The following is a 12,616-nucleotide window of genomic DNA, read 5'->3' as shown; positions in this document are numbered from 1 at the left end:
TACCAGGCTGCCTCCCAGCCAATGTGTTTTTCCTCTCTTACAATTCCAGGATATCAATGAGCAGGATTTATTTTTAAACTTGGTCATTAGCTCGAGGACTCCTACTCCATCTATAATGGTTTTCAGATGTAGGGATTTGCCCTCAGTTTACCCAGGTCTAGATTGTAAAACTACCATCACTCTCATCTGTTGTTCTCGTGACCCTTGCGTAGGACTGGTTGGCTGCCCAGCCTCTGCTACTCTAGCTTACTCCTCTCCTGAGACTGCTCAGCCTATATCCCTCATCTCTCTCTAGGACTTCCTGAGCCTAGAGAATCTCATTTCCATGATGGTTCTTCCCTGGTTGTTCCCTCCTCCTTCTCCTTCCTTGGTTTGAACTGTAAGTAATTTATGTGTTTCCAGGATCTTGCCATGGGTTTTTCCTTTCTCATGAATCAAATTCCTGAAACATGGCTTATCTTCTCACCATCTTCTCATCAGAGTCGCTGATGAGACAGGGTTTATTTCTGCAGGTCAGGAATGAGGGCCAGGATTTATGAGTGCTTCTGAGATTGACCATTTTTTCCACATATTCTTCTGTGATGCTCTATTTCTCTAGTATATTTTAGTAACTATACATGTGTATAATATTAGATGGTTGGTTGAACAGAGAGATAAATAAATGAGCAGTTAGATACATAAATAGATAGATGGGCAAATAGATAGACAACCATTTCCCAAATACCTATCTCAACCACCTTTCTTATTTCAAGTCTTTGAGAGGGAAATGATAGATGGTTTTGAACATGTTCCTTACCCTCAGTGATTCTCCTAACCTCCAATTTGCATCCTTCTGAAAAGGGCCCCTGTATGTTCTGCCCTAATAGCTCAGTTTTTATCTAGAGATAACTGTGGTGTCAGTCCATTCACTGAGTTGCTAAATACTTTTCGTAGACTTACCACATGCCAGGGACTGAGAAGAACCTTGGGGATACAAACATGAGGCAAAGAGACCCTATCCATGCTCTTCCAAAGCTTAGACTGCACTGGAAAATAAGTCAGTAACTAAGTAATCTTATCTACATGTATTTCTAAAGTGATGAATTTGCATATGAAGCTGATAGGCATATGGAATTTAGTATTTAAACATTTTGCTCAAATTTGATTAAAAATTTTATTATATATATAAGCTGTATATATTTCTAAACTGGTGGATTTTAGTCCTCAAAAGTAAAGAAACCACTAGCATGAAGTCAGCAAAGCAGTGTCTCTGGTGAAGGAATAAGTTTGTGGTCAGGGGAAGACACATAGCAGTATCTCTGGAACCCTACTTTTTTTTTGTTTTGTTTTGTTTTGTTTTGCTTCACCTGGTAAATGGTTGCAGGGAACTTGATTTATTATTATTGATTAAATTTGATGTTTATGCCTTATGTACACTTCTATGTATGTTTCATCCTTAACATTTAAAAATTTCAAATAGTTAAGAACAACTTACAAGGTTCTATGAATGCATGTCACATGTCACAGGGTCACCCTGCCCGGTTCTAGAGACACAGGGACAGCTTTTTTGGAGGAAGAGAGATCAGAGCTGAGATCTTCAGATCAAGATGAGTATACACAAGTATCCTACCCCATCTTCTAAAGTACCAGAGGTCTGCCGAGACGGAGAGAGAAAGGTATAAAGAGAGGGCATGGAAGGAGGGAAAAGGAAAAAAGGGATGATTACAGAATGGAGCAGACCTTGAGGGGCTTCCAGAATTCTTAAAGGAGCCCAGTGTGTCTGGATCCCAGAGCATGCGGGAAAATGAAACTAGAGAAAGACAGGAGCAAGTAACACTGTGCCTCTTTGAGGATTTTATTTGTGTTTTAAGATCAATGGGAAGTACTTAAAGATTTTAAGCAGGAAAACAATAAAATCAAATGTGCTGATTGATGAAATCTCTGCCAAAATTGTAAAGAATGAATTAGAAGACAATAGGACCCCTTCCACCACTGAAGACACAATGAGACAACATTGTCTATGAAGCAGAAAGCCAGCCCTCACTAGACACTGAACGTGCTGACATCTTGATGCCTCACTTCCCAGTTCCTGTAAGTAAAGCACCCGACACATGCCTCTCAGCCGCACATTGAATCTTTCAATGCATTGCAAAACCATGAATAGCTTCCATTCTTTAGTCTGAAGTAAAGTCACCACCACAAAACCCACAGCAGCTGAACAGCAAATCTGAAGTGGCAGTACCAGGGGTCTCAACAAATATGACTACATCATATCACAGGCTATAACCAAAACCACAATTTTTTCACAACACACATCATCTGTCAACATCCACAGTGACCGCAGCCCACGATAACTCAGTGACATCTGTTTCTTCATTGATAATGATCACAGGAACTGTTCATTGTAAAGAAAATAAAGAGTCAGTGAACAAGAAGAGGAAGAGGAAAGAGAAGGATGAGGAGAAAAAGAAGGAAGAGGGAGGAGTGGTGACAGCAAGAGAGAATGTGTGGAAGATAGTAAGGGATTCGCTTTAGTAGTAAGGGATAAAGATAGGGATCAGATAAAGTGCTAGTAGGTTAGAGATGTATAAAAATGGACAGATGTAAGAGACACTAAGGAGGTAAAGTGAACAGGGCGTGGTGATGGATTTGCTAGGTGTCCCGCTCAGAATGCATATTTCACAAATTCAGATTCCTTTTGCTATAGGAAATTCAGAACCTAAGACAGTTCCTTGGACGTGGGTGCCTCGTTTCTACAAGAATGTGTCATGGAAATGGAAGTGACTTGATAAGAGAACATCTGAGGACCTGAATACATAAAAAATGCAATGAGGACCGAGAGAGTCAAGAGTGTAGGAGCTACCTGAAGATTCTAGTATTTCTTTGTTAGAATAGGCAAATAAATGAAGCAGACATTGATTCTTTAAATGATAGCAAACATGATAGAACCATATATATAAGCTGTTAGTATCATTGTGTGTTAAACACCAATCATCAAGAACATCTCAGTATTACCCAGGTGAGAATCAATGGCCAAACCAACACCAGCCTACTGATCTCTACAAGATCTAGGTGTCCATTTGGTATTCCATGCTATAGGCCTAGAGGAGGCCAGGAAATAGAATATTAAAATCAGTGTTGGAAATTTTAGATATTAAGTCCAGGTTGTCATTGTTTCATACTTTTTAAGTTAAAAAAATATTTTTTGAGAAATTATCTGCACTTGGTGGTTCTGAACCAAATTATACTCAAACATTGCTCCTCCATCTCCTAAAGTATATGTAGTCAAATATGAGTCAAAAAGTGAAGTTTGTAGAATTTTCACAAAGAAAAGACACACTATCCTCATTGTCTGTGATCAGAAAAGTACATATACAGGCAGAATATGACTGAGCAAAAGTCATTTTGTTGATAGCAAGTGGCAAGTACCTAGGAAAGATGGAAAGATCTGCATTTGAGATCTAGAATTTTAAAATCCCAAGCCAGGCCAACAATATAAAATATAAACTCAAAAGTAGAAAAAAAAATGTGATCACAAATTATAACAAAGCTAGGTATTTTTTTAACTTATTACTTTGTAAAATAACTTATATGAGAGCATGATATAAAATCCTCCAAAGCAATAGCTGTTGTTCAGTGAATGGCTTCACTGAACATGATACATGTTCTGATACATGAATGACCCGTAATCATAGGCAAATCAACAGAGAGGTGAAAGTGGGCAGGGCTGGGGAGTCAGCCTGAATGAGACCCAATGGGGCATATAAAGAGTGACAGTGACATGAAAGGAAAGGCATGAGGAGGCCACAGATCAGCACTAGACGGCAATGAAGATCTTCTTGATCTCCCCACCGCAGCTGCCAGGCTCGCTATGGGATCGGCTAAGCAATGACAGGGGAATTCTCATGAAAGTTTGAACTTACTGTTTACATAACAGTTCATAGAGGGACAAAAAAATGATAGCTCTCCTTCTTGGGGGTTGTTCATTGCTCAGGAACTTTGGATTTGTGTGACCTTTGTTAAAATATAAAATTTCTCCATAGTAATTTACAAAGACTGCAATTTCTACAACAATGTGTAGAGTCCATCAGGTGGATCCTGCTTAAAATGATAACAGAGAATTAACCCAACCGCAGAGCTAGATCTTTACTAAGATAAAAGACACTGGAATTAATGAAAGGAGACATTGATGGACCATTCAGAAGGTAGGAACTCCACACACTCTAGTGGAAAGAGTAGGGCCCATGTTTCCCCAGGCTGGGATCCATCTCCCAGTCTATAAGATGAAGGAGCTGAATTAAATGATTCCTAAAGTTTCTCTTAACTCTAAGAAACAGATATTGCAATGGCCCTCAGGTGTTTGAGATTGGTGTCTCCCATAAACCAATATAAATGGAACAGAGTGAATGGGCAGAAAGATATAAGATGGGCTCAAAGAGGTAGGCAGAGATAGGATTGGGTAGAATTTCATTGGTCGGGATAATTGTAAATGTGATGTATAAGCAAGGAAGCAATACAGTGCAATCTGTTTTATATATTTAATAGATCCTTTAATTTTAGCTATAGATTGGCTTTAGGAGAAGAATAGAATCAGAGGCAACATTTAGGAACTTTTGCAATTTGCCCAAGTGAGAACTAAGGGTAGTAGCAAAACAATTAATTTTGTACAAATCCAAACTCTTTGTTTTATGAGTTGGAGAATAAAATTGTAGACAAAATGAGGAAGGTAAGAAAATATTTATTAGAAATGATAAGAACAGAAAAGCTTGTGGTGGTGCCCATCCCCTCATGAGAGGATCCCAGAATGGAATTACTGATGTGCTTTCTTTATTTTGATTTAATACTGATAAACAGAACTTGGGAACTGGTTTTAAACAGATGGTTTTGTGGATTTAAGGCCCAAACAATATTAATTAACTAGTTAAAGGAAGCTGAGTTTAAAGGAATGGAACCTGGTTACTTTGCACTTCTGTGTTTTTCCAAGTCCAGCCTGGAAGTTAGAGAGGAAAGGATCATCTAAATTTGCATACCTTCTTTCTAGAGGAAAGGTCCCTATCTCCCCTCTTGTTTTAACTTTTACCCTTTTTCTTGTGCTTACCTTTGCATTGTTAAGCTGAGCTAGTTATGCGGCTTGAATTAGTTCTTAACTTAGTGAATGTGCTATTTTCTTTGTGCTGAGCTGCCTCTATTTTAGGCCCATCCCTGTTACAGTAGAGAGCAGATTTGATTGGGAAAATGTGGTAGCTTTTACTGAGAAGAAAAAGACTAGAAGAGTTCTTTTGGGGCATGTTAAGTTGAAGAGTTTAATTAACCATCAAAGTAGAGATGCCAGGGAGACTGTTAAATCCCCCAGCTAAGGTTCAGAAAGATGCTAGAACTAACAATATAGAATTGGTAGTCACTGATGTATCAGTCCTAGGAAGTCACCTGAGGTCAGAGCAAGAATAGGGAAGAGAAAGAGATTTATGACTGATTTCAAGAGTTTCTAATTTTTAGAGAGTGAAGACATAAGAGAAGACAATCACGGCCTTTGAAACAGAAGGGTCACCTGAGAAATCCATGTCACCAAGACAAAGTCAGCGGTTTATAGAAAGGAACATTGCCTGATGATACCATGAGGTCAAGCTTAAAGAAACAGAGAGATGAGCATGAGGTATGCAGCAAAAAGAGCACTGAGGACCTTGACAGGAGCAAAGTCTTTGGAGGAAAGGAAATGGATCCTGATTATGTAAAGACAGAAAGGAAGTAAGAATCAAGAACAAAAACAGTTCGATATGTTTTGCTGCAGAGGAAAGCTAAGCAGTCATATGGAAAGTGGGTGGAGAACAGAATCAAGACAAGGTTTCACTTTTTGATGGGCATTTCAGAGAATATTTATATGTTTATAGAAAATGGAGAGAAAAGCCCAAGAAAGGCAAGGTGGGCATTGCAATAGCCACGTCCTTTGGAAAGATGAGGTGGTGAGGACCCAACCTGTGGCATACCTGGAGCAGTGAATAGAGTGGGAGGACCAAGAACATAAACACAGGGACAGTTACAGGTGTGGGGCTGGGGGCAGAAAGAGAGTGACAGGCTGTCTATAAAATGCAAGGTGAGCTCACCGTCCACAGTGGATTAGAGATGGAGGGCCACATTCCCTGCAAAAAGGAGGCAAGACATTGTGGAGTGGCAAGACAGCTTCCTGGAAAAGCATGGTGGGATTGCCAGCCTGTTTCTAGTATTCACTCTGGAGTTCTGGCCATTTCTGTAAGTGACAACAGTGAGCACAACTGTCTGTTTTCTGCAGAATACATCGCTGTTCAGACATATGCATCCATAGGCAGTTGGCTTTAACCAGGTAGGACTTTTGCCAGGTAAGCACAGGAAAAGAAGTCCAGAGGCTTTTGTAAAGCAATGATGGAAGTGGTGGGTGAGAGAAGCAAAGTCTAGCAAAGTGAGGCAAGGTGACCGATGGCTAGAATGAGGCAGGATCAGGGGCCACAAACATGTGGTTGCACAGAGCCAGAGGATAAAAGAAGTGGCCAGAGGAGGAACCTGGGTTGCAGTCCTACGGAGAAGACACAGTTGGTGTCACAACAAAGCTAAGATACTGACATGGGAGAGGTGTGTTCACTGGTGCTTCCATTAAAGTTTAAGTGCCTGACCCCTGCTCCTCTGACCTTGCAAGTATCTTTCTTACATAGAACCCACGATCTGATTTTCTAATGGGCATGATTTGAGGGACTTTACCGAACTCCTGTCCGAAACATTCCCTCAGAGGCCTGGGCCTGCTTTCTAACATTCTGCTATTAAAGCTTTCTTCATTTCTTTTTTTCTGCTTTCCATAAGTGCTACCACCTCACCTATTAATTCCTTATCAATCATTTATACATAGGTGTGATTTAGTGCTCGGAGCCTTTCAAGTAAAACAGCAACAGGCTGCAATCAAATTTTAATGGTCTACGAGGTTTGGCTTTGGAGAAAGAATCCGAATATGGGATCCTGTAAAGGGAGAAAGGGGCCAGAAAGAAACATACGCTGATTACCTGCTATGTGCCAGCTCTGTCCAAGAGCTGTATGTGAGTGGTATCATTTGAGATGCCCTTGTTTCTTCCAGTTAATGAAAGAGGAGGGTGCAGAAAGAAATGTGAAGCACACAGCTCAGAAGTAATGAAGCCGGGGTTTAAAGCCAGAGCAGTAGAACCTGGGGAGAGGTGTTTGGATTGGAGGGGAAAGTATTAAAAGCAGAAACACAGCCCTCGCGGTGTATCTTGGCAGACTTCACAATCCTAAACTTCTGGATCAATTCCTGAGGCCCTTGAATTGTGTGTGTGTGGTTGGTTTTTACTCTTCTGAGAAGGTTGTTCCTTGATGAGTTTTTTTCCTCCTTTCCGTTTTTTTAAATGATAATTTAAATTTTTATTAGGTGCTCAGCCTCAGTATAAATACCCCCATTTAAATTGCTGACACACAGATCAATAGAGCAGCATTTTCCCGGAGTGGAGTCACTGCCGTGGGAGCCTCCCAACCACATCCTCTTTCCAGAAGAGAAGGAGTTGAATAAACAGAAAGGACAGTTTTCTTAAGTCACAGTTAAAGGAACAGAGCAAGCATTCAGTGTTTGTAGTCGTTCTTCTCCCCCACCCCTTTCTTACTGAACAATCTTGCCTTTAATTTCGATTGGTGCCATTCATAATGGCGTCATTTTTATGGCAGCCACTAGAGGAACCAGCACTGGTGGCTGAGAACTGGCCTCATGTTGTTAAAATTAAAACAGAAGAGCATCTCCCAGCAACCCTGCCAAAGATGAGCAAACTGGAGGCGGCCCCTCTTCTCTCCCAAGACCTACCTTAAAGATATTGTAGTAAACGATGTCATCGATATAAAAGAGTATCTCAATAAAAAATAAAATTCAGTACATCTGTGCCTTTTTCTGGTTTAAAAAAAAAGGTACAAGCTTACATCCTACAGTGCAGTTTAAGAATTCACACCTAAAGTACTCCAAGAAGTTGGTAATTCTCCCATGGTCTTTGGAGAGAAGGCCAAGTTCTAGTCTCCTTCCTCAGCCTCTCTCCCACCGTCCTCACCCGCTCCATGTCCCAGTGTTCCTGTGCTCCAACCACATCACACTGTTCAGTTTCCTTCCAACATGCTTGCATCCATGGCTCTGAGCTTCTACACATGCCATTCCTGCCACCCGGAATGCCCTTTTCCTCTTTGGTTGACAAAGCTCTGGGAATTGTTAACACACAGCCCACATGTCATCTCCTTCATGGAGCTTAGTGGGATGCCCATCAGGATCAGCCATCCTTCCCTCCCAACCCACTACCCCCCACACAGCTGGTTCCCAGATGTGTGCCCTCCATGCTTGGAGGCAGTTACTATGTTGGGGACTTCCTCTCTGCCCCAACCAGACCAGGAGATCCTCAAAAACAGGGATTTGTATCCTACTCATCTCCATATCCAGCCATTAACAAAATGATGGACTCAGAGCAAGTCTAAAGTAACAACTTGTTGGAACACAGAATCCTAGCTGAAGACCCATGGTTCATTCATTCATTCAGCCAGGCTTCACTGGTCACTGGCAGTGTTTTGCACCCGAAAAGCAGCTGTGGATAAGACAGATAAAGTCCTATTCTCACAGTTTACAATCAACTGAGAGGAAACGTACAATAAGGAAGAAATCAAATAAATACATGCCATGTTGACTGGTGATAAATGTGATAAGTAAGAATAAGTAGGAACATACTAGGAGATCTGCTTTAGATATGGTTATTGAAGTGGGCTTTTCTGTGAGGGAAACCCTGGAGGCCCTGCACTGCTGGATTCTGACTGCATGTTCTCTGGTCAGTGGTGAAGTGAGGGGAATAAAGTCCCCGTGTGGAGGCCAAGATGAGTGACTCGGGCTCCTCTGGTGTCTGGGGAAGAAGGGAAGCAAGAAAGCTGAGGTATCCAGCACAAGGGAACTCGGCCTCCACAGCATGCAGCACCTATGTACTGGGAACTGCTGCCCTGCACCTGTACGCATAGAAAAATTGAAAGGCCTGGTATGGAAGCCTCCCGGCAACAGTCCAGGCCCTGCCCAGTACTGCAGAGATGCCAAGGGTACATGTGAGCTGATTCTGTCCTCTGGGGGGTCTGGGAATCTGGTCTTTTGGACCTTGTGATTCTGATGGCCCATCCAATCCCAGCACAGTAAAGGGGAGTTGCATACGACCAAACTGAAAGGTTCAAGGTCCTGAGGGGTGCAATCCTGATTCTGTCACTTGGTACGTCTGCTATCCTGGACAACTCACTGAAACTGTATAGTAATTATGCCATCTGTGAAATGGGTGTAATTAATAATCACTTTGCTCACCTTCATAAATGATTGTGTGAGTGTAATATGATATTTTAATAGGACTATGAAACATAAGAAGCACATAAAAGTTATTTATTCTAGTAAAGAAAAGGAATCAACATTTACAGAATACTCTTCAAGTGCCAGGAGCCTATATATGTCAGCCTTATTCAATTGTCACAGAGTTTCTAAGAGGAATCATCACACCCATGTTAGAGACAGGGACAAGAAGGCTTGGAGAGTTTAAGTGACCTCACTGAAGTGGCACAACTAGGCAGAGCCAGGATCCAGGCTCACTCCAGACTCCTCCTTCTCTCTGCATCCTCCTGCATATGGCGAACCGTTCCAAGCCTGGGATGAATGCTTAACCCTGAATCACTTCACCCAGAGCTGTGATGCACTTCTCCCAACGTGTCTCTGCTCAGCACCCAAAGCAAGAACTAAACACTAGCCTCTCACCACACCTATGCTGGGTCCTGCAGCCTGCCATGCCTCCAGTGTCTACCCTAGAGGAGGCTGCCCCTTGGCTCAGTTGCCACTGCATCTGTCACATCACGGGTGGCTCACATGCACTGAACAGCCCACCCACCTCTGGCCAATACTCTGCTGCTTCCTGTGTCACCAATACAGAACAGGGCTGTGCCTGGACTGTCAGGGATTGGACCTCTGCCCTCCAGCCATTCCTTTACCTTTCTGATGGCCCTGGCTGCCACCAGTGCTCAACTAATGGCCTCTGAGTTGGCAAAGAAGCCCCAACAGGGACAAATCAGGCTTTGCAGCCTCTGCGTTCCAAACCCTGCCCAGCTGGACTGGTCACTTGAGAATTCATTACAGGAATTGCACTTTCCATGATGGTAAGGCAGAGTTAAGAGGTGGGCCCTAAGTGAGTGGGTAGTTATAACAGTGGCCCAGATGCTCCCCAAAGTGGACAAGCCACAGAGTAAACGAGGCATTTGGAGATAGATGAGAATTGACACCACCTTGTGAGGCTGGATAAAGTAAAGTGCATTTAAGAAAACTCACCTGCTTGGGGTCTGGATTCTTCTCTCATTGTGAAAGAGTTAGATGAGGCTTTGTAGAAAAGAAACAAACAAAATGACTCCTTAAAGGAGGGGGAGTAGGAGGGACAGGATGAACCCTGAGAAGTGACCACTCTCATCCCACCCTTTATAATTCAAACCAAGCTTGTGAAGACCCCTACTTCTTGCCGTCAAGGTAAAGCCTGGAAGATTTCTGAGCAATGGTCAGTAAGCAAACCACCAACATTCAAATCCCGCCTTTGCCACTTGTGGGCCTTGGGATAAAAACTTACAAACTCTGTGCTCAAGTTTTCCCACCTGTAAAATGGGGATAATATAGCATCTCGCTCAAAAATGGATTGCATAGATTCCATTTGCCTCTAAGCATGAAGGACTTGGGTCATCATGTAAGAATCACTTTTATCACATAAGTGTTAGCAGTCACAATGCCACTGAGCAGAAGTATAGGGCTTTTGGGGGTATATCTGGTGATTTATGGACCCAAGAAATCTAAACCTCTGAAAATTAACCACTCCTCCAGATCCTGCCTGGCCATTGCTGAGAAGCTAAATTTCAGCAGTAAAAAGGCTGTTTCCCCTTTCTAGCAGGCTTTGTCATCAGCAAATAATCCCTTCAGTGAAATTTGACTTTAAAAAGTTAGAGAGAAAAGGACAATATATCTCTAGGAGCAGGAGCTGGGTCTCTTTCCTGGGTTTTCCCACGTCATGGAGTTAGGGATGATCGGGTGGGTTCCCAAGGCCTCTCTGCCAAATGTGGTTACCAGAAGCCTCTGGACTCTGTCTTGAAATCATAAAGCAATTCAAGGGTGCACATGTAGGGGTCACACTGCTCACTGTCTCCTGGGCTTCCAGCCCAAAAATAAGTGTGCTGCTAAGGGACCAAGGAGGTCCCAGCTGGAAGCTGCTACCATGAAAGCCACCGTGAGTCCTTTGGAGGGTTTCTTCCCTTCTCCTCCTGCCCTGAGGATAGTGCCTAGCCTTTCATTCTCACTACATTAAGCTGATAAAATACAAATGAAAAATGGTGTGGGGAGGGTACAGCACATCTTTACTTTGCATTTTAATAACTCAACCACTGTGCCTCAGACCATTTTTAATAAAAGATTGATTGATAGTACCCCCACACACACTGCATGCTCAGGACCTATCAGGATCCAAATTGACAGCACCTTTTCCTCTCCTCCTACAAAGCCCCTCCTGGGATGGAAGCCACCCAGGATGAAATTCACACCCCACATGGCTGCCTCTTACTTCCCAGGGAGCCAGGTATAAGGACATAGAGAGGTCCCTCCTTTAAGGACAACTCCACGGAGATAAAAGGTCTCTTACAGGGTCAGCCAGACTTCTCTGGAGCAGCTGCCCTAGGGACACTGGCCCAGAAGCTTGGCAGCACCATGGACAGCTGGCGACAGTCTAAGACAGTAGTGCCCAAGCCGTTGCCTGTCTCTAGGATGCACTGCTCCTGCAGCTAACTTCAGGTCTCGTGGGGCCTCCTTGGCTTGGGAGGAGAACATAAAAGGTGCAATTGAAAAACAAGATGTGTGTTCAATTTTTTAAAAACACAGTAAAAAGCATGTTGCCATGAATCCTCTTCAAAACACTTCCCCCTCTTTTGAACACATTTATCCCCTCATCCTTGCCACTTCCTGAAGTAGTTCTAGAAATTTTCTGTTGCGAGTATCTTTAGATGCACTATCATGGCTGCCTGGAGTCAGTTCAAAACATTTACCTTTCATGATCATTTTGACTTTGGGGAAGAGCCAGAAGCCCCACAGTGTCAGATCTGGTAAATAATGTGGGTAAGGACCCACTGTAACGTTTTTACAAGCCTGTGGCACTTGGCAGCAGCACTCACGGTATTATTTTGATCACTCTGAGTAAAGACACACATGAAAGAGGACTTCCAGCACTGCTTCAGAAGGTCGTCAGAATGATGGGATAAGTGTGTTCAAAGCAAGAGGAAGTATTTTGAGGGGCGAATCAGTGGAAATGTGTCTTTTACTGTATTACATTTTTAAACACGTATTTTTCAATCATTCCTTTTATGTCAAAGAGCATGTGAGCCCTGACCTCCACCCTCAAGTTGCACTTCCTCTGCCCAGGAGAATTCTATGGACTGAAGACCCTCTTTGTGCTGATGATATGAGTCTTCATGTAGAAATGGTGTCTGCTGTAATGCACAACAACTCCAAGAGGATAGAACTATTTAACAAATTTCACGTACCAGGATAACGATAGAGAAGTCAAGTGATTTCCCTGAGCCACTCAGCCAGTGGGCA

General features: G+C 42.8%; 1 protein-coding gene across 1 annotated transcript in view; it reads right to left on the bottom strand.

Annotated features, from left to right (window-relative positions):
• The window catches only part of Tnr (tenascin R), a 427,384-nt gene that overhangs the window by 405,510 nt on the left and 9,258 nt on the right, over positions 1-12,616 (bottom strand). The window lies entirely within an intron of this gene.

The sequence above is a fragment of the Cavia porcellus genome, unplaced genomic scaffold (assembly GCF_034190915.1).
Source record: "Cavia porcellus strain 051 isolate PalLab524CR breed Dunkin Hartley unplaced genomic scaffold, mCavPor4.1 scaffold_29, whole genome shotgun sequence".
NCBI lineage: Eukaryota > Metazoa > Chordata > Mammalia > Rodentia > Caviidae > Cavia > Cavia porcellus.
Note: the sequence above shows the minus strand (reverse complement) of the source record. Positions and strands in the feature narration are given on the sequence as shown.